At 34.2% G+C, this 23966-nt stretch overlaps 1 long non-coding RNA gene across 1 annotated transcript in view; it reads right to left on the bottom strand.

Annotated features, from left to right (window-relative positions):
• LOC139004981 (uncharacterized) overlaps positions 1-20320 on the bottom strand; it is a 109311-nt gene extending 88991 nt beyond the window's left edge. Inside the window, exon 1 of the long non-coding RNA XR_011470634.1 lies at positions 20252-20320. This is a non-coding gene — a long non-coding RNA (uncharacterized lncRNA). The remainder of the gene's footprint in view (positions 1-20251) is intronic.
• Positions 20321-23966: the final 3646 nt, after the last annotated feature.

Below are 23966 nucleotides of genomic sequence, written 5' to 3'. Positions count from 1 at the left end.
CTCCTCAAAGTATTGTCTCAAAAAATGCTCAGAATACTGGGTATTTTCCCACAAATGTTGTATGAGGATTTGAGGTGGGAACAAAATAGAATATTCAGAAGAGAAAGAGGCAAATAACAGGAAGTACAGGTGAGAATAAAGCTGTGGGTGAGGCACAGTGTTAACAAGCAATATCATGGTAATGGATGTTCTCATGAAATAACACCTGAATATTATTTTTTGAGATTGGACTTCAGGTAAATAGATTCAGCAGGTCAGGCATCATTCACTGATTTGAAGGTCTGAGAAAAGGTAACAGTGTGGGACTATGCTCTCTTTATAGTGGAGTCAGTGATCTTCACAGCTATTACTTCATCTCCCTTGCTATTCATCACCACTCAACATACAATCAGTTTCATCATGTAGTGGGTCTCATCAGTTGCAATTTGATTTGTGCTTGCCTGTCATAATAGGCTTTTTCTATGTTGAGATGATTAAGTAATTGGTGTTTTCCGATTAAATCATCCCCTCTATTCAAGAGATTCCAAAGGCTTAGAATAAAATCAAAACTTCTAACCATTACGGTAGGCCAGATTGATTTGTCTCTGCATCGCTCTCTAAATTCAGTGTTGCTCTTTAGTACTGTCTTCAAACAAATCAGCCTAATATTATTCCTTTAAGGTACCAAGCTTCTTTCTACATCTGCTCTTGCTTCTGCCCTAACCCTAAAGCCTGCCCCCCAAATCCACACATTATCCATGCCTTTGTCATAACCCTAAAGAAGGTTTCTCTAACCATTTGAAAGTTAAGCTTCATCTCCAATTCAGTTTATTCTCTCACCTCTTACTTCCTTAGAATTTATTTTATAACACTTTTCATAACCTGATATGCTTAGTGCCACTTGCCCCCACTAGAATTATGAGAATAAGTACTCCTGCTATATGCATCTCTCCATACTCAGTGACTAGCTCATAGAAGTAAGTCAATGCTTGTATTAGTCAGGGTTCTCCAGAGAAAGAGAGAAAGGGAACTATGTGTGTGTGTGTGTGTGTGTAGAGAAAGATAGGGAGAGAAAGAGATTTTTATTAAATGTGTTCACATGATTGTAGGGGGTGACAAATCTATAATATGTAGAGCAATTCAGCAGCCTTGAAATTGAAAGGAGAGTTGAAGTAGCAATCTTAATTCTTAAGCCTTCAGACTGGAAACTCGTTCAGGGTTTTTATGTTTCAATCTTGAGGCTGAATTGCTTTTTCCTAAGAAACTTCAGTCTTTTTTCTTAAGGTCTTCATTTGATGGAATGAGATGCATACATGTTATGAAGAATAATCCATTCTATTTAAAATCTACTGACTTAAAAGTTAATCATGAAAAGGAACCAAGATGGCAGTGTAGGTAAACATCGGTATTCCCAACCGATGTTTACCTACACTGCCAACTTGGTTCCTCACACAACCACATCAAAATTGCAACTAAAATACAGAACAACCATCATTTAGAATCGCCTAAAATCTGGCTGAATGGAAGTCCTACAACTACAGAAGTAAATAGGAAAACACATAGAGACTGATAGGAGGGACAGAAGTGTAGAATGGGCTGGGCAGGCACCTACATGTGGTGTGTTTTTAACCAGGAAGAATATGTTGACTAAGGAGCCCCCGCTCCCCCAATTAGGAGAAAGAGGTCCCAGCCACACACCAGACCCACAGCTCAGAGTTGCAGAGCCAGGAAGAGAAATCCCCATAACTTTGGGCTATAAAAACCAGCAGGGATTATAACTGAGTGACAAGGAGTATGCAGGAGACCCAGACAACTCCTCTTAAAGGGCTAGCTCACAGACTTACTTCCTCTGACTCATTCCCGCTGAGCTCCAGCATGGGGACAGCAGTTTGAAAGGATCCAGGAACATATGGGAAGGAACTAAAGGAACTAAATTGTCTGGCATCTGGGCAAGAACTCGGGGGGCAGCTTTCTCCCAGACCCCATCCCTCAACATAGCTAACTGGCAGGAGCAATATCTGTGTCTCCATCAACCTGGCCTACACTGTTCACCCCTTCCTGGTGATTCATTGAGATCCTGCCCCACCCAATTTGCAGCCCCACCCAAGCTATTTGCAGTGTCTTTTTCATAGAATGGCTTGTTCTGGCTCAGGCTTCAGACTTTCTTAAATTCTCTCAAATAAGCAGCAACTGGACTTAGTGTGGTCCATACCTCTTGACAAGTGGCCCTAGGTTTGGCACTAGCAGCAGCTTCCCAAGGTTCACAGCTTGACCTCTCTGGGAACCTCCAAGCCTAACACAGTAGTAGCCATCTATAGATCACTCTGTAGCTCATGCAGGTTGGCCCCAGGTAGGGCACAGGTGGTGGCTGACTGAATACCCTAGGAGGCCCCAGAGCCAGTGCATGCAGTGGACAGCTTCAGACCATGCCAGATTACAACTCTACACATCCACAAGTGATACACTCAAGGAGCAGATTCAGTGAGCACCAAAGCCCCACTTAAGCAAGTCCTGCTCCATAGGATGTCTTCTACACAGCAGCTCTTCCACAGTAGTCCCACCTGGTCCTCAAAGCCAATTGGACTGTGGGTCAATTCCTTCCAGTGATGCCAACAGCAATCAAGACTCAACTATAATAAGATTGTGCTCATAGCCCACACAGAGATGCACCTAGAGTGCCCAGATCAGGTGACTAAGGAGGCTGAGGACACCTACTACACAAGACCACTCTACTAATTCCAGGAGACATAGCAGCTCTACCTACCACATAGAAACAAACACAGGGAAGCAGCCAAAATGCAGAAACAAACAAAAAAAAAACATGTCTGGATGAAAGAACAGAAGAAATCTCCAGAAAAAGAATTAAATAAAATGGAAGCAAGCAAACTACTAGATACAGAGTTCTAAACAATGGTTATAAGGTTACTCAAGGATCTTAATGAAAGCTTCAAGGATCTTATTGAGAATTTCAATCATTTTAATGAGACTTTTAAGGAAATTAGTGAAAACATCAAAGAAATGAAAAAGGAACAGTCAGAAATAAAGGATACACCAACTGAAATGAAGAATAATTTACAGGGAATCAACAGTAGAATAGATGATGCCAAAAATCATATCAGCTATTTAGAATATGAAGAAGCAAAAAACACCCAATTAGAAGAGCAAAAAGAAAATAGAAACCAAAAATATTAAGATAGTATAAGGAGCATCTGGGACAACTTCAAGCTTAACAATATTCACATTATGAGGGTGCCAGAAGGAGAGGAGAGTGAGCAAGATATTGGTGAAAACCTATTTGAAGAAATAATGATAGAAACTTCCCCTATCTGATGAAAGAAATAGACATACAAGTCCAGGAAGTGCAGAGAGTCCCAAACAAGAGGAACACAAAGAGGCCGACACCAAGCCACATCAAAAATGCCAAAGGTTAAAGACAAAGAGAGAATCTTAAAATAGCAAGAGAAAAGCAGTTAGTTACCTACTGCTTTTTTAGTTCTAAGGATGTGCCCATACAATTGTCAACTGATTTCTCAATAGAAACTTCATAAGCCAGAAAGGAGTGGCAAGAAATATTCAAAGTGATGAATGAAAAGCAAGGACCTACAACCAAGATTACTCTACCCAGCAAGCTATCATTTAGAATTGAAGGTCAGATAAATAGTTTCCCAGACAAGAAAAAGGTAACAGGGTCATTGCCACCAAAACAGTGTTACAAGAAACATTAAAGAGTCTTCATGACTTGATGTGTTTATTGCCACAGCTATTACTTCATCTCCCTTGTTATTCATCACCACTCAATGTACCATCAGTTTGGGATTGTATGTTGGAGAAGAAGAAGGAGGAGGAGGAGGAGGAGGAGGAGGAGGAGGAGGAGAAGGGAAAGAGAAAAAACATGAACAATAAAATGTCAATAAATGCATATCTAACAATGGAATCTAAAAATCAAAATAAATGAACAAGAAATCTAGTGGAAAAAATAATCTGATGAATAGAATAGAACTAGAGGCATGAAAACATGGAACAGACTGACAAATCTCAAAGGCAAGGGTATTTGGGAAGGGTTTAGCCAAAGAACTCATATATACATTACCCATGGGGTGGTGAAGGCCTGGGGTTAGGTGGGATCTGGGTGGAGGATGGCAATGGAGGGGAGGGGGGATCATCTGTAATACTTTCAACAATAATGACATAAAAAACTAATAATTGAAATTAAAAAAGTTTATGATATACAAATAAATGAAAAAATAAATGTTAACCACATCTTTAATAATACCTTCACAGAAACAACTAGACAAATATTTGACCAAATAGCTGTGCTCCATAGCCTATCCCAATTAACACATAAAATTAACCAAACTAATATTTTTTTGAAGTATTTAACTTTAATTTAAAATTACTGAATTAATTTTCATGCCAAAGCAGATTTGGGAGGGCGAGTAGGAGGGGCTGACTTTTAGTTGTCTAATAACTCTCCTAATGGGAATTTTGAGTAACCAGATGGTATGTGTGTCTATAAATGAAAAGATAGTGAAATATTTCAAGCTCATATATTAAGGGTCTATGTTAGTTTAGGAATACGTTTAATAATCATTTGGATAATATATGACTGGTGTAAATTACCTATAATTATGTGAAAATCCTGCATATTAGCTATAATTATAAACTACCATAGTGATTTCAATGTCAAAATGTTTCCTTACTTCAACTTATTTTTAGTTGAAAAATAAACAACAAATTGTGTGTATTTAATATTGCACAGAGATTAAAGATATTTTGATATCTTATTCTTGTAAATTTTATACAAAATATGTACTCCTTATTTATTGTGTGAGGAAATTTAATAATAAACTTGAGTTTTCCAAGTTTTGGAATAAGCAACATTGAATGTTTTAATATTTTTCAATATTATTAGAATAACAGGTACAACTGGGTAAGAGTATTACTTAGTGTTAAATATGAAAATGTAAGCATTTCTTAAGTTAAAGTTAAGGGTTAATAAAATGTGGGTTATTAATTTTAAATTTAATTACATCAAATATTAATTTAGAAATAAAGTGGTTTAATAATAGATTTGTCTTTTAAAGCCCTTGACTTATAAAATACTTAATATGCAATTGAAATTAATAATAGAGATTGAGGATGCATCAAGATCACTTTGTATAAGTATGCCTTAAAATTATTTGAATTATTTAACACTTGTATTATGTTTTGTTCACTTGTATCATGTGTATTCTGATGTTTATTTGAGCATTCTCTTTATCTACAACCACATAATTAATTAGTAATGTGATTAATATATCTTATAAATATATATTTAAATTTTGGTGATAAAAACAAAAGACAATAAACAAACAAAAAAGACATTTGAAATCAGAAATAATACAGATAATACTTTAGCACACCAGAAAATATATTTGAGGGGTCACTGAACAGAATTCTCAGAAAGGAACACCAAACTAGTAAAGCTTTCACAGCAATTGTTTGTTAAGGGAAAATACTAGCACATAAGTGGTATAATTGCTTTTCCAGATAAAGAGATAAAATGTTAGGTAATTAGTATCATTTCTTTTGTATAAATCATGAAATAAACATATGTGTAAGCATTTGTGCTGTGTGAAAGTGGAAAATGAAATTGAATAAGGATATTGATTTGCTCCCTGATGTGTTAGGTAACCTGAGGAAAATGATTACAATGAAAATAGTTATTCAACTTTATTGTGCTCTAAATGTGCTTCATAATCACTTTAGATATTATCCAGAAAAAAACACACTTTTAAGTTAAAAGATTTGTCTTCATTTTAATATTATGAATAGAGATAGCAAACGAATTTATCTAAGGTAAAAAAATGTAAATAATTGAAAGAATTAGGATTTTAATACCTCAGATTGTGCAACATCTCATGAATTGGAGGCAATGATATAAAAAATAGAAAGATATTAAAGGGCTTTCCTGCCAATAAATTAGTAATATCAAGTATAACCTTTTTTCCCAATGAATACCAACAGAAGAAAAGTAATACACATGATATATAAGCACAATTAAGCCAGTAAAAAGTTTTATTCTCATAAATAAACATTGAAACATTGCAGTATCTTCTCTTCCATCATCATAACATTGCTAATTTAAAACATAATCTTGGCTTTAATCTCAAAAATGATTTTTTATGTAAGGAAGTGATGAGTACTTTGCACTTTAACAACCAATCTGACAGAGTTTATAGCTTTGTTTGTTTACTTCTATGTAGTTACTTAGGAGCTTGCAATTATGAATGGCTAAGTTGAATATAGTTGATACTTTTCAACTAAGACTCTATGTGGATTCCATGAGCAAAGCCACCCAGAATTTTATGCCTTAACAAGTATAAAAGCAAATATTGTACAAATATAATTAAAAAGTTATTATTTTAAGTTCATAGTAACGAGTGTTCTTTGTAAACGTAAAAAGGAAGTCAGACCTTCACCACCCTTTCTTTGCCCTGCCTCATTACCAAGTTTAACAATTAGAATTCTTCGAGATAATTTATATATATATATATATGCATATATATACATGTTTTCATAGATTTATTTATATTATATTGTTTAGCAACATGCTTGTTTAGCCAATGAAACATCACAGAGGCTTATGCCAATCCAAATACTTTTATTATTTAATAATTTTAAAGTAACTCTATAGTATTCATGTCCAATGATTTATGTTATTATTCCTCTTGTTTTTAATCCTTAGGTTGACTGTAAATATTTTGCCATTACTGTAATAAAGATAGTGGATATGGTTTTTAGTTTGTTTCTATAGGCTGTATTTGTGCGTGTGTGCACTTGTGTGCTTGTGCGTGTGCGTACATATGTGTGTGCCTGTGTGGTTTTGTGTGTGTGTGTGTGTGTGTGTGTGTGTGTTTAAAGAAATAGAACTCAAGAGAACAAATCCTGACTCTGCCAATTATAATATGACACTGGGCAATTCCTAACCTGTTACTTCCACAATTAACCCATCTATAAATGAGGATAATACTATTTTTATAGAGAATATGATCTATAATAATAAAAGCATAATATGCTAATTAGACCGGATGTCCTTCCAGACAAAGCCGGGGTTGCAGCTGCGGGGTCAAGGAAGCCACCACAGCTGCGAGGGAGGGATCTAGGCAGCCTCCACAGCTATGAAGGCCTACTCTTACACGAATTTTATGCATCGGGCCTCTAGTTTAACATAAGGCTGTGCTTTTGTTATTCCTGGACCACAGTGGTCATAGATACACTTCTGTTGTTATTTTATTTGTTTGTTCAAACTTTGAATAAATCTGAGAATATTTGAATGTCAAAAGTGAAAAGAAGTCCTAGCAGAAATAACTGGATATTGAGCAAAGGAAAGATTAATTTTGGTTCATTGTCATAGGGGCAGAAAATAAAAGCAAAAACAGCAGCAACAACAAAAAAATAAACATAATACTAGTAATTGTGAATTGTGCATTCACAATTTGCCAGTCACTGTGCCAACTAAGAGATTTACTTGTATTCACTCATGTAATCCCAACAACTCTACCATTATTCCCATTTTACAAGTGATAAATAAAGTAGTTAAGGGATTTTCTAGGGCCACAAAGGTAGTATTGATAAAATCTAGTTTCAGCCCAAGTCAGGCAGATTCCACAGGCTTAAAAACTACAGTGAATTGTGTTAATCTAAAAGAGAATTATAATTCACTATGTTTACATGCAAAATCTGTTAATATAGAACTACACCCCATGGTACAAAGTGGGAAGAAATTACTATTTCTATTTTATGTTGTGGTGTCATAGATTAAATAAAAACTATCCATTTCTGATTGCTATCTCTTTCTTTTTTTCACTATTTGGAGAAAACTTAATTGGGATATACACTCATGATTATACATGAGATGCAGTACATATGAAGTAAAAAAAATGTTAACTTTGGTAACATTTAAAATCACTAATATTTACTTCCTCTTCTATTAATAATCTATAAGTTCTTATTGGGTATATTTTGTAAAAATACAAGAAATTTGACAGAAAAAATTATTGTAATTTCACCATGCAGAAATAATTATTTTTATAAATTCAGTTTATAATTTTATAGGTATACTTTAAAAATAATAATTTTAAAATGATAATCATAATGGGCATTCTGTTTCATGAGCTATTTTTTTTACTTACAATTATAGCATCTTTTTAATGATATAAGTACTCTTATACAACAAATTTAATGAAAGCATAGCTGAGTATGTCTTAAAACAACATTTTGGACGCCTTGGGAAAAATATCTGTCTTACAGCTCCTATCAAAACATTGTTGATGAAGTAGCTAATTTCATCACATCTGTGTTTGTAAAAACTTGAGGCTCATTTTTCTTATACCTGTGTAGACAAGAATTTGAGGTAGTTTCAATAATACTTATACACACACACACACATACACACACACACACACACACACCATATTCATTTCAGGGAGAAAATATAGAGGATGCAAAAATGCAATTTAAATAAATATATGAATTTTAAAAAACAAGTTAAATTATATTAGAATATTATCTTTCCATAGAAAATTCACAGCTGAGTTCTTATAATATTAGCTGGTGGTAATAATTTATAAGGAAAGATAGGAATATTTTTTGCAACTTACATTTTGTGAAGGAGCTTATTGAAGCCAAAATACAGATTGACACATAGAGACTTATTCTTTGCTTCATATATGTATGCAAGTCAACACCTCTAAATGTTTTAAATTACAACAAACATTTTGTCTTGTATGTAAAAATATCTCTCATATATTATTATTGACAAAGTTCAAAATAGAGACAACTTTTTAATATTTTCTGGCTTTCTTGTCTAAATGTCACCTCAACAGTATTTCTAAGAGTTTTTATCCTATATAATAAAACCCTAATATGCAAATCAACTGGACGGCAGAACAACTGGTCGCTATGACATGCATTGACCACCAGGAGGCAGAAGGTCAATGCAGAAGCTGCCCCCTGGTGGTCAGTGCACTCCCACAGTGGGAGCGCTGCTCAGCCAGAAATTGGGCTCAAGGCTGGGGAGCACAGTGGCACTAGCGGGAGCCTCTTCCACCTCTGTAGCAGCACTAAGGACCCCTCGGAGGTCTCGGACTGCAATAGGTCTCAGGCCAGGTTGAGGGATCCCCCCAGTGCATGAATGTCATGCACTGGGCCTCCAGTTAATACATAAGTTCATGATTTGATCTCTTGGATTCAGAATGCCATTTTTAAATGACAACCTAATATAAACCTATTAGTAGTTATTATATTAAATGTGTCATTTTTCTTCATAAAGTTGTAATTCTGTGGTTTTAGTTAATTATTCTACATAAGGAGAGGTGGATTCTAGATATTAATAATCATTCATATTCTACTAAAAGTCATATATAGAAAAATAATGGAGGATTCACATGTAATTGTATATTTTAGGAACTTAACCAATATTTTCTTGGCCCTCACTTTTATGATGTAGAATTTAAATAAACCCATATTCTACCTATTTCCTATATTTCATCTTGTTAGTGGTCCTTAAAAAAACCAAAAACAAATGACTGCAATCTTGACAGAAACATGTTCTGGAAAATTTCTTCAGTTGTAATATTGTCCTTAATTTGGCTCTTCCTTACCCATTTGTACATTTATTTTTTTTCACAACTTCTTGAATAAGCTCTCTGTTTCTTTATAGTACTAGAGAATGGGCAACATTCTAATGATATCACTTTATTGCTTTGAATTAGGTATGATTTCAAAAGTCAAGTGACCCAACTACTAAATTACTGTAAGAGAATGATTTCAGAATTGTTATTGTCAAAACTAAGTCATCAAAATTGTGGCAGACCTTTTAATTAATAATCTTAGAACTAACATCTTTTCATAGAAAAATAACTCATCTATTCCTGTAATATATATATATATATATATATATATATATATATATATATATATATTTAATGAATCAAAAGGAAATTAGTTTGTTAAAATGGATATATTTTTATTTGATATTTAATGAGATTAGCCATTGCTATCTCAAACAATTCATTATATTTTCTTCACAAAATTGAACACCTGCTTAGCTCTGCTCTATTTATTATTGTGATTTAGAACAAAAACTCCAAGGACTCTATTCTTCAGGAATGTTTCAGCCCCATCCACAAGTCCTTGCTTGGTCCACTTCATTCTCTGTTTATACAATAAAGTTTTTGTGTACGATGCTTCATTAATTGGAAAAACATATGGACCTGACTTTAATCTGCATCAAATTTGTACTCCAGATATTTATCCCAGATAATATAACCCTATACTCTGTGCTGCCTAATTCTTTTTTAAAAATATATATATTTATTGATTTCAGAGAGAAAGGGAGAGGGAGGGAGAGATAGAAACATCAATGATGAGAGAGAATCATTGATTGGTTGCCTCCTGCACACCCCCTACTGGGGATCAACCTCACAACCTTGGCATGTGCCCTTGACCAGAATCGAACTCAGGACCCTTCAGTCCACAGGCCCTCGTGGTACCCACTGAGCCAAACCACCAAGGCTGTGCTGCCTAATTCTTATCTAAAGTTATATTGGAAGGAATAGCTATTTTGAAGGGATTTCTGAAGGATGTACAGGGTAACCACCATTTTTAATCACTTACATAATAGTAATGTTGTGGCACTCAGTAATGTAACTACCCTGTTTTGGCCACTTTTAGAATTGCTTTGAGGAAATGTGGTTGTGCTTTTGGCCTTTGATCAGAGACATTATGGGAAATATCTGTACAAAAATCATTACTATATTATGTTAGCGAAGACAATATGTCCACAAGATTATATTGTGTTCTCTATTATCAGGATTGATGGGTAAGATTTTTCCAAAGTCTCTGTGGAGTTTTATTCAGGGCACTGAATTGGATTTACTTAACGGAAATTTTATTTTTGTTTTCTGTTTTGTTTTGTCTCTATATAACTACTTCACCAAATGTGTGACTACCTCTAGAGACTGTTCAGGCTGACATTTAAAATATTGTTATTAAAGTCAAAATAGTTGTTACTTTAGATTGATCTTTCTTTAAATGTAATAAAATATGTCTTTAGAGCTTTATACATTTGATCTTTAGTCTTCCTTGAGAATATATAAAAGCTAATCTAATTTTAATATTAAGGTAAAATTAAAATTAAAAAGATTTCTGATATATATCCTGCTTCATATCTTATATATTTATTTTTATATTTAGCTCTGTGTAATTGGTGAGAACTTTACAAAGTTGTATTGAGTTTTTTTTGTTAAATTGTTGTGTTTAGGTTATTTCAACATAAATCAGATATAATTGATTAAAAATGAATGTAAGAGATAATTCTTTTTACAGCTGCATAGTATTCCATTGTATAAATGTACCACAGCTTTTTATCCACTCATCTACTAATGGGCAGTTGGGCTGTTTCCAGATCTTAGCTATTGTAAATAACGCAGCTATAAAAATAGGGGTGCATCTATTCTTTCTGAATGGTGTTTCAGGCTTTTTAGGATTTATTCCTAGAAGTGGGATCACTGGGTCAAATGTCAGTTCCATTTTTTTTTATTTTTTGAGGAAACTCCACACTGTTTTCCATAGTGGCTGTACTAGTCTGCATTCCCTCCAGCAGTGTACTAGGGTTCCCTTTTATCCACATCCTTGTCAGCACTTATTGTTTTCTCTTACCCTTTGAAACAACGTGGAGGGACCTAGAGAGTATTACGCTATGTGAAATAAGCCGGTCAGAGAGAGACAATATCACATGATCTCATTTACAGGTGGGATCTAATGACCAAAACAAACTGGCAAACAAAATAGATCCAAAGGCATGAAAGCATGCAACAGACTGACAATTCTCAGAAGGAAGAGGAAGGAGGCGAAAGGGGTGAGGAGGGGGAGATTAACCAAAGAACTTATACGCATAACCCATGGACACAGACAATGGTGCGTTGAAAGGAAGTAGGAGTGAGGAGAAGGGAGTAAATGGTGGGGAGGCTGATATCTGTAATACTTTCAACAATAAAGATAAATTTTTAAAAATAAATGTAAGAGTTTTTCTTAAATTCTGTAATACTTATACGTACATGGCTAGTCTTAATGTTGCATTCTTTCATATACAAGAAGAAATAAAAAATATCTGGATATAACTAGGGGGATAAGGGCATGTGCTGGGGGGTGAGAGTGGCCAGGGAGAGGTCAATAAGGGGAAAAGGAGAATATGTAATACCTTAATCAATAAAGAGTAAAAAAAAGAAAAAAGATATCTGGATATCTGATAAATGGTAGAGTAGAATTATCCATTCCTGGTTGTATTAGCCCAAACAGTCTGTTAACATAAAACTATCTTAAATATATACTATCAAAGATCAATTGTATATGTAAATCATTTTACTTGACATCAAATGGATTTGCTAATTAAGAAAATGTGCAATCTCAGAAATATCAGAAAACAGTCATCTTTTGCAGTAACATTATCTTATGCTATAAATGTCAAGCACTCTCTTGTCAGGCAATTCTAAAAAGCTCCTGAAACTTGTGGTTTTCATTAAATAAATTTGAAGTAAAAATGTCCACTCAAATATGTTAAGATATAATGAGCTCCATGTATCTTGAAACTGGTAAAATAATGTCTGCTTGACCTGATATTGTTGAGCATTGTAGTGTATCAAAATAGCAAATATGACAGCTAATGAAAGTTTAAGCCTTTCAGCAAAAACATTTTAAAAACATAATTCTTTTGATTATTTTATAGCATATTTTATAATGATTTGCCATCTAAAACAGAGAACAATTAACATAATTTAAGCTTTTATGATGGCTTGAGGTCATCATTATTAGCACCCAAATACAGAGTAATCAAATAATAAATTTTTACTGATGTTTGACACAAAAACTACATTCTATGCTTTCTGATTTTTCCTGCATATTTTAAGCTTGAGTTTTCTTCTTTGTTTAAACTGCTAACCTGAAACTTATTTTTTTTTCTTTTTATAGCCTTCCTAATCTTCTACTTCTAAAATATTGAGGTACTGGTAATCTATATGTATAAAAGGCTAATATGTGAAATGTCCCTTCAGGAGTTCAACCGGGAGACCGGGAGTCCGATCGCTCGCTATGATGTGCGCTGACCACCACGGGGCAGCGTGAAATGAAGGCAGGCCCCGGCTGACAGCCAGATGGCTCCAATCGGCCCTGATTGCTGGCCAGGCCTCGGGACCCTACCCATGCAGGAATGTCATGCACCAGGCCCCTAGTCTTATTATAATTTTGTGCACATTTAAAACATAAATCTTCCATGATTGTGAACTTGGTAAGCATGATAAAAGTGTGACAGTTTTGGCTTTTGGAATATGGGGAACTCTAATAAGTGTCACAGCAAAGATCATGGAGGACATTTTGTTACAATATTCCCCCTTTATCTGCAGTTTTGTTTTCTGGGGTCTCAACCAAAGTCCAAAAATATTAAATAGAAAATTCCATAAGTAAATAATTCGTAAGTTTTTAATTGCACACCATTCTGAGTATAAAATCTCGCACCAATGTGCTCTGTCCCGGCCAGGATAAGAATTGCCCCTTTGTAGAGAGTATCCGAACTGTATGTGCTCCCTGCCCATTAGTCACTTACAGTCCTCTGGATTATCAGACCCACTGTGGCAGTTTTGCAGCGTTTGTGTTCAAGCAACTCTTATTTTACTTAATAATGCCACCTTCAAGACAGTGTATTGTTATAATTGTTCTATCTTATTAACAGTTATGGTGTCAATCTCTTAGTGGGCCTCATTTATAAATTAAACTTTCTCATAGTTATGTATGTATAGAAAAAAAAACATAGTATATATAAGGCTTGATATTGTGGTTTCAGTCATTATGGGTGGGAGCCTTTGAATGTATCCTCCAAGTGTAAGGGGGGAATATGCCAATGATTTATGCTCACAGAATTAATATATATTGATTGATATTTCACATATCAAGTACATCACATATGTTTGTTAGAATTAAAACTAAAATTATCACACATGCACACACTGTAACATGTTTGCTTTTACCAATTCAAAAGAATGATGTTTTCTTTCTGTCATGTCAAGTAGATTTCATGGTTGTAGTGACAGGCTGTGGATAGAAGCATAACTTCCAAAATTTATTTTTTTAATTTTATTTTTGTTTCCTATAAAATTAAGAATGATTTGTGTAGCACACCATTTGTATAAATACAATAATCATGAATATTTTATTAAAAATATTTTATGGTTTTCAGTATAAGTTCAAAATATTTTATAATTGCCTGTTATCAATACTGTTTAAACATTTCTGGTCATATACTTGCTAACTTTCTTTTTTGTTTGTTTGTTTGTTTTAATCCTCAGTACTTCCTTAAACATTTTAAGTTGCCTTCTTATATTTAAAATTTTCAAGTTTACTTCAGAGCAATGACACAATTTCAACTATGAATATACTGCCAAATTTGCAAAATAAAACTGTGATTTTCCTTTTAAAATGATAAGCAATGGAATCCAAATGCTAAAGTACTTTCATACCTGTGAATGCTACAATATTCTTTTTAAAACTACACAAACAAACCCTTTCCTATTAAGGAAAACAAGAGGCACAAACATTTAGCTTGGAGGATATATATTAAAGTGATTTTGATAAAGGATGAGAAGTGAGAACCAACATGATACTTTGACTAAAGCCATTTTCTCAACATCCATTTTCCAAAGAAGTTGAGTATCTGGAAACTTATGCCCTTAAAACTCTCAATGTACAAAAGAGTTGAAACTTTGGCCTATATTAACCAATTTTGGGCTGAACAGTGTAAAAAGTAATAGAATTTCACTTAAATACACTTTTGAACTATTAGGAAACAGTCTGCATCAATCTTATCATGCCTCCCTTCCCTGTTCGGTCCACTCACTGAAAAAATTCTCGTCTTCACCCTGACTCTTATTTTTATTTTATTCTGTAAAGTCAATGTGATTTACAAGAATCTAATCTTGCTTATGCCTTGAAGGTATTTTCCCCTCCAGCAGCCCTCTTAAGCAAAGAATATTCTTTTTCTATAACATGTACTTCTGAGTCTGAAGGTGGTATCATATCCTATGTGTTCCCCACTGCTGTTGTTTTCACATTTCTCTTTATTTCTAATTCAAAAAGTGTAATGCCCTGACCAGTTTGGCCCAGTGCATTAGAGCATCAGCTTGCAGACTGAAGGGTCCCAGGTTCAATTCCATTCAAGGGCATATACCTTGGTTGTGGGCACATTCCCAGTGCGGGGTGTGCAGGAGGCAGCTGATCAATGTTTATCTCTCATCGATGTTTCTAACTCTCTATCCCTCTCCCTTCCTCTCTTTAAAAAATCAATAAAATATATATTTTTTAAAAGTATAATATTTTTAAATGTATTCCTCCATACACTATTACCTTTTGTCTTTCATTGTGGTTACCTACCAACTTTCTTAACACTCCTCTTTATTCACAGATTCTGGCACTTTTTTTACGATCACTCTATTCACAATTATTCCAAGCATCATCTGGAGACAAAAACAGCCACAAGTGTGATATGTTCAACTCTACTGGATCTTACTTTATGACTCTCTGACCCCCAGTGATTTTTCTTCCCATCAATTGTAATTTCTTAGAATGTTCTTTTTTGACATTACCACCAATATCTGCAACATCTAAAATCTCAATTATAAACATCTTAATCAGATTACCAGCTCCTTCCTGTATTGACCAATTTCCCTATTTTATACAAAATATTTTGAAACTTCCAATTAATTGATCTATCTACATGATGAATATCTCTTCCTGCCCTTATATAGTTAATAACACATTGCCCAACACTAATCACATGACATCAAATATCGTTAATTCTGTTACACTTCTCTATTTTAATTGGGAAATCCTATAACCAGTAATCCCAAGTGTTTTCTCACTCTGTAACATTATTCAAGCAACTTAACAATGGTAGAGATAGCTGCAGAAGTAACATTATTGCTTTGAATTTAAATTCAATGAAATAAAACTCAGATGACACATCAAAAGTATCCTGCGCAGTTGTTTGCAAATATCACCTACCATTCAGTTGGTTGGTCTGACAAAGGGCTAATATTCAAAATATATAATGAACTCATATAACTCAACATCAAACATATAAGCAATCCAATTAAAATTAGGGCAGGGGACTTTAACAGAAACCTCTCTCAAGTAGACATACAAGTGGCCAAAAGATATATGAATAGATGCTCAACTTCAATAGCTGTTAGGAATATGCAAATCAAAAGTATAATGAGATTCCACCTCACACCTGTTACAATAACTGTTATTAACAAGACAGATAATAACAAGTGTTGGCAAGTTTGTGAAGAAAAAGGAGCATCCCAGCCGGCATGGCTCAGTTGTTGAGCATTGACCTTTGAACCAGGAGGTCACGGTTCAGCCTCGGTCAGGGCACATGCCCAGGTTGTGGGCTCGATCCCTAGTGGGGGTCATGCAGGAGGCAGCCGATTCATGATTCTCTCTCATCATTGACTTTTCTATCTTTCTCTCTCTTTCCCTTCCTCTCTGAAATCAATAAATTTTAAAAAAGATAAAGGACCCTCTTTCATTGCTGGTGGAAATGTAAACTGGTACAGCCACTATGGAAAACTGTACGGCGGTTCCTCAAAAAAAGTAAGAATAGAGTTACCATATGACCCAGCAATCCCTCTTCTAAGTACTAACCCCCAAAACTTGAAAACTTTTATTCACAAAGATATATGTACCCTTACGTTCATCACAGTATTATTCGCAGTATGAGTCTATAGAAACAGACTCATAGATACAGAGAACAGACTGACAGCTGCCAGAGTGGAGGGGGTTGCAGAGCTGGGTGAAAAAGGTGAAGGGATTAAGAATAAAAAACCTCAAACACACAGAAACAATATGGTGATATGATGATTATCAGAGGAAATGGAGGTTGAGGGAAGTAGAAGAGGATGTAGCAGTGATAAATGGTGATAAATGGAAGGAGACTTGACTGGGGGGCGGAGGGGGTGAACACACAAAACAATATATAGATGATGTGTTATAAAATTGTAAACCTAAAACCTATATAATTTTATTAACCAGTGTCACTCCAATAAATTTAATAAAGTTTTTAAAAGAAATAAAGTATATTGAAAAAATACTACTATTTTAAAAATTTCCTAATTTCACATTAGTAGCATGTTTAATTTTTTTCTTTTATTTATTTGTTTTTTTAATATATTTATTTTTATTGCTAATAGTATTACAGATGCCTCACACTCTCCTGCCCCCACATGTTTAATAATTAAAACAATGGTTACTTTGGGCATCTTAGACAGATAGTTACTAGATTTATTGTGCTGATTACTTTATAAGGTATATAAGTGATGACTCACTATGTTGTACACCTGAAATTAATGTAATACTACAATAGAAATTGAAAATAAAATTATCCCTAGCCAGTTTGGCTAAGTGGATAGAGTATTGACCTGTAGGCTGAATGGTCCCCTGTTCAAGTACAGTCAAGGGCACATGCCCAGGTTGCAGGCTCAATCTCCAGTGGGGGGCATGCAGGAGGCAACCAATCAATGATTCTCTCCTATCATTGATGTTTCTCTCTCTCTCTCCCTTTCTCTCTGAAATCAATAAAAATATATTTTAAATAAATGAATAAGTAAATTTAAAATAAAAATGAAAAGATAAAATACTGCCATTTGTAACAACATGGATGGATCTTGAGATTATTATGCTAAGTGAAATGTCAGTCAGAAAAAACTAAGAACCATGTGGGATATAAAACTGAAACTCATAGACACAACAGTATGGTGGCTACCAGAGGGAAGAGAATAGGAGGGAGGGAGTTAGTAAAAGGTAAAGGGGGACAAATATATGGTGATAGAAGATATTTGACTTTGGGTGGTAGGCACACTATGCAATATATAGATTATATATCATAAAAAATGTACACTTGAAACCTATATGATCTTGTTGACCAATGTCATACCAATAAGTTTAATTAAAAAGTGTCCTGACAATTTATACATTTAATTAACCTCTGAAGTCACTCAGATTTTTAACTGTAGTCCTTATCTCCCCTCAAATGTCTAATCTTCTACTCAAAAAGAATTATTCCTCTCTAACAAATTATTTGATTCAGCATACAGTATGCTATTATTTTCCCATTAAAAAAACATCACTTTTGTTTACCTCACTTCCATACCAACTCCTGGCATGTTTCTTATGTCTTTTTTGCAGTAATGTTCAAGAGTTGTTATGGTGCTGCCTCTTATTTTCTTAAAGTCATCCCACTAAGGCTTTATTCATTAAAACATCTCTGAAACTGTACTCACCAATGTCACCAACAGCTTATTCATATCAATACTGAACTCATTTTCAGCCCTCATCTTAATTTATAAGAAGCATTTAACCCAGTAGATCATCCCTTTTTGGTGATTTACTTATTTAATTTGGATACCACAAACCACACCTCTTTTATTTATATATAGATTTTTTTTATTGATTTCAGAGAGGAAGGGAGAGGGAGAGAGAGCTAGAAACATCAATGATGAGAGAGAATCATTGACTGGCTGCCTCCTACACACCTTACACTGGGGATTGGGCCCACAACCCGGGCATGTGCCCTGACCAGGAATCAAACCGTGACCTTTTGGTTCATAGGTCGACATTCAACCCCTGAGCCAAGCCAGTGGAACACCACACCTCTTATTTTCAGTCACTTGTTCCTCGACTTCTCTCAGATCACTTTATATTGGAATCCTCAACCTCAGTCCTTGGTCACATTATAATTCCCATATACACTTATTCCCTAGTGATTTCTTTTATGTCTCATGACTTAAAGCATCACTAAAAGGGTTACATTTTCCACCTACATCTCTTTCCTGGCCTAGAGAATTGACTCATGTTATCAAATACCTATTTTTAATCTATTCTTGAATATCTGGTAGGCATTTCAAGTTAAACAGACTTATTTCAATTGCATTCTTCCAATTTTCCAGCTCAAATGACCTGAAATGTTTAAGAATTTACCTACAAAACATCTAGAATCTCTTTCTCACTACTTTATTTGTTATCACCATTATCTGAGCAACATTTACTTATTTCCCAGAATACAGGTCTCTTTGTACCAATTAAAACTCCCAAGTTTCTTTTAAATTAAAATTAATAAAATGACAATTTAATACTTAAGCAAAATCATGTCAAACTTCTGCTTAACAAACATCCAGTGGCTGCCCATCTCATTCAGCAGTAAAGCAGAAGGTCATAAAATATATCAGTAATCTATTTCATTTGTCTTCCTTTTTAACCCTGTTCTCTTGTCCAACCACTCTCCTTGATCATTTTTCACTTGTCACACTGGACTTCTCACTGTCCCTCAGACACCTTAGGTAATCTCCCACTATCGGACCTACTCATTAGCTTTCCTTTCACATGCATTATTCTCCTGTCAATTATCTACTTGACTTACCTCCCCTTCTTCAAACCTATATTTAAATATCACCTCAAAGAGGGCTACCCTGAACACACGATATAAAACTGCACCTCCTCCAACCCTGGTATGCCTGATCCTAATTACTTTGCTGCATTTGGCATTAATACTTACCAGTTTTAATTTATTATATAATTTATTTGTTATATTAAATCATATTTTTCTTACTCTTAAATAATATAAATCAATAAAAGTAGAGTTTTGTCTATTTTTCAAATGGTATATTTCATTAACATAGGAACATGCTTGGTTCATAGTAGGAAATTCATAAATATTTGTAGAGCAATAAACAATGATGAAAAGCCTCTAGGCTCAATGCTTTTGTCCTTTTGGTTCCTCTTATTGAGTTCCACAATAATTTTATTTCATCAATTAATGCACATCGCTTCTATCCTAACAAAAACCTTAAACTTTAGCTTCAAAATCTGAATGCCAACTGAGTTTCTTACTTGTATGAATAAAGATAATTGTAAGCTTAATTCATTTAAAATAAGATCATTCTGATATTCCTCGGCAAAGCAGCCTCCTATCCTTGATTTCTCTCTTTGTTTCAATTCCTACTTCCATTTTATCAGCAACTCCTCTGAGTGTATTCCAAAATACATCCCAAGCAGTACATTTCTTCTGCCACCACCTCTACCTTTAGAATATAATCCAACATTTTTTTCTTGCACGAACTACCAAACACTTCCTAACAGTCTTTTTGTTTTACTTTCAGTCTCTTACATTTCATTTTCTACTTACCAAAGTAGTCTTTTTGAAGAATAATTTAGAACATGACACTCTCCAGCTTATAATCATGCTCCTCTTTGCACTTTGAAAAATGTCCAAATTTTTCTATCATTAGTCATACTCTGCATCACATGTCTCTTGTTTACTTTATCTCTTATCTCACTCCTCAAGGTTTACAATAACTCAGTCATATTTGCTTTTCTTCTCTCCTTTACATATGCCAATATCACTTAATGAAGGGGCCTGTTCACACGGGTCTTTCTGACATGTTCTTATTCATCACATATTGACTTTTTCTCCTCATTTAAATCACAAGTGATACCACCATAGAGATACTTCCTCTAACTGCACCAGTTAAATAGATATCTCCGCTCCCCATCCTAAATTGCTAACCCACACTTGCTAATACATCACCTTCTTCATTTCCTTTTGAGATCACAGCACTTATGAAATTATCTTTATTTACTTTTATTATATTTTAGCCACTTTTTTGAGATATGATTGACATGTATAAAAAGTTTATTCATTTATTGCCTTACACTTCCTAACTAGAATCAGGAATTTCCCCAACTCTTGCTCACTATTGTGTCTCCTGCATCAGAGCAGCACCTGATCTACTATAAATGCTCAGTAAATATATGTTGAATAACAAATGAAAGTTCCAGCACCAACCAAGCATGTCAAACTCCCAGCCGGCAGGCCACATGCCTCATTTAAAGTCAGGTCTATTAGACCCTGACTTTTGCTCCAAAGTCATAATCACACCCTACTCTTGTTTTTCCCATCATATTCTAGGCCTAAAGGTTTCTCAGACACTTGAAGGCATCAAGTTCTTTCTAGCCTAAGAGATTTTGCACATACTTGAGATTTCTTAGTGAAATAAAAAGCTAGGTCATTCATCAAGTGTGACTATGAGGAAGTTGTTGGTGGTGGGAAAAGGAAGAGAAAATAAACTTGAGACATATGGTCACCTTACTAGAAGTTTAAGAGCTATCATTTATGTCATCACATAATACCTTGTACTTTTTTATTTGTAGTGTGATAACAATTAGAATGAGTCATTTTTCTTGATAGTCTGTTTATAACAGTGTGCATCTGTTTTGTTCACAACTATACATTTACTAGTAGCTAAGTCTATGTTTGTCTATCGAAGAGAATCAATTAAATTTGCTAAATTAATAAACAATTGAAACCTTTTCAGACAAAATTACATTTTCAGCCTTATGTCTAATTACCACTTTCCACACTTCAATAGGATATGAATTTTTTTCCTTTTAAACCCTCCTTCTTTTGTTTATGCTGCTTTATTTTTCTTATTCAGAATGCTTTTTCCTACAGATTCAATAGTTGATGTTCTGCACTTCAAATCTTACCAATTGTTCTTGAAGTCTACTTAGTTTCTATGGTTATAATGAATATCTCTCTATTGTATGCTTAAAGAAGTTTACTTTCCATCTATTTGAACTTTAGCTCTTTCCGTATTATATTGTTCATGGTTGATTCTTTTCTAAGGCAACAATGTTTATGTGCTCTTATACCTACACATTTTCTTGATCAACAAATGATATATTAATAGAAAAATTTATATTAGAGTATATTGGTTCATTTTCTATTGCATGAGCTTTATTTGACATTTAAGTGTATTTACCCAAATATTCTCTTTTTCCTGTTTCATGGGCAAGTTATTATTTAAATACTAGAGGCCCGATGCATGAAAATTCATGCAAGAGTAGGCCTTCCTTCCCCCAACTGCTGGCACCGGCTTCCGTCCAGCACCCGGGACCTGGGCTTCCCACTGGCCCCGGCTTCGTTTGGAAGGATGTTCGGGAGGACGTCTGGTCTAATTAGCATATTATCCTTTTATTATTATAGACTATAGGTCTCTAAATTTAGAGTTTCCCTAAGCTTATTTTTTGTGTGGGAATGAATATACATTACTTTCATTAAAGTATTATAAAAATATTATAAGCATTAATGAGAAAAAATAATAATAAAACCTCCGTCCTTTCTAAATTATTGACTCTAAACTAGAGTGACAACTTACCTTAGACATGATCTAAGAATCACCTGAGTATTTTTAGCCTTCATACATTTTTCCTTTCTCTGAAAGGATTTTAATTTTCATACATTTGCCTGAGAATATTTCCTTCTTGAATCACTTCCAATGAAATAAATGGAATGTAATCCTTAGGTTATTGAATCATTAAAGGTTCCAAAACTCTCTTCTATGCATAATAATCTTGTTTTACCTTTAAATTATTCCATTTGTCATTTTAATTTTTATACTTATATTTTATTTATAAGTTTATATGTAGTTTTTATAATAAAATTCATACATTATGTAAATATTTACATAAAATTATAAATATAATTTAAATAATTAATTGTTAATTACCTAAATGTTTATTTTTTTGCTGGTAGCCATTAATTGAACAATTAGAATAATTATAATAATTACTAACATTTAAATAACATCTGTTACCTCATGTGCCATAAGTGATTATATAAGTGCATACCAAGTCTATTGACTCCTTCAGAAAACTAACAGGTATTTTTATGATCATTTGTATAGCACGTGATGTTCCTATTTTATTCACTGCCTAATACACCAGTCATTAGAGGCTTATCTAAGGGAAACTAAGTCTATACATGCTGGTGGTTACTGCAATGAATTAACCTGTTCAACACTGTCTCTCTTCTGAATGGAAATGGGTATTTCAGTTATATTCTCAATATTCACAATATTTAATACATGGCAGAGAAGCAAAATTGTCAAGCATAGATACACATTAAAGGAAGGCTGTAAGCAGAAGCCACAATACAGTAGATTCCATGGATTTGTTGTTTTTATAAGGAAACAAAAAGGTAATATGTGATTATTTCAAAGATAATTTAGAGAAAATCCTGAAGTTGTTGCTGAGATACCTACAATAAAACATAATTACTTTTTTTCTTCACATGGAAACAAATGAGTATGATATTTTATCACCATTTTTCTTGAGAAATTAATCCAACATCATTGGACATTATTCTCTAATGCTAGTATCACATTAGAGAGATTAGGTCATGTTTGCATTTCCTAACTTAAAAACTCCTTCTATAGTGTGTTCCAAAAAAGGTATACACACACTGAATAATTATAGATGTGATGTTTATTAAAATACATTTCATTTTCAAAATTGAGCTATCAGCTGTTAAAGTGTGTATACATTATTTGCTTATTCTGGTTTTTATGTGTATTTTAATAGATATATTACTGACATATTTATTTATTTGACAGGTGAGGGAAAAGGAAATAGTAAATAGATTTAACCATTACCCCAAAATTTCTGCCCCAGGGACACAAATTGTTGCCCAAATAGTTGCTTAACACTTCTCACTTGGGTTGTAGTGCAGATATGGGGCCAAGTTCTCTCAGTCATATGTTTCCTGGTGACGCAGTTGGCAACACCAGCTTGGGAGCCTAGTCTCTCAGATTATTGGCAGGTCGTACCATTTTGCAGAAGGATGGAGGCATTGCATTTGGTATAAAAAATTGTTTGGTCATACCCTAGCCAGTTTGGCTCAGTGGACAGAGTGTCAGCCTGCGGACCAAAGAGTCCAGGTTTCATTCCAGTCAAGGGCATGTACTTTGGTTGCAGGCTCCCCTCTGGCCCAGGCTCTGGTCAGGGCCCGTGCAGGAGGCAACCAATTGATTTTTCTCTCTGTCTTTCCCTCTCTCCTCCAC

The sequence above is a fragment of the Myotis yumanensis genome, unplaced genomic scaffold (assembly GCF_028538775.1).
Source record: "Myotis yumanensis isolate MYYU_CA2020_CCGP unplaced genomic scaffold, mMyoYum1.0.hap1 SCAF_3, whole genome shotgun sequence".
Taxonomy (NCBI): Eukaryota; Metazoa; Chordata; class Mammalia; order Chiroptera; family Vespertilionidae; genus Myotis; species Myotis yumanensis.
This window is presented reverse-complemented; position numbering and strand designations above follow the sequence as displayed.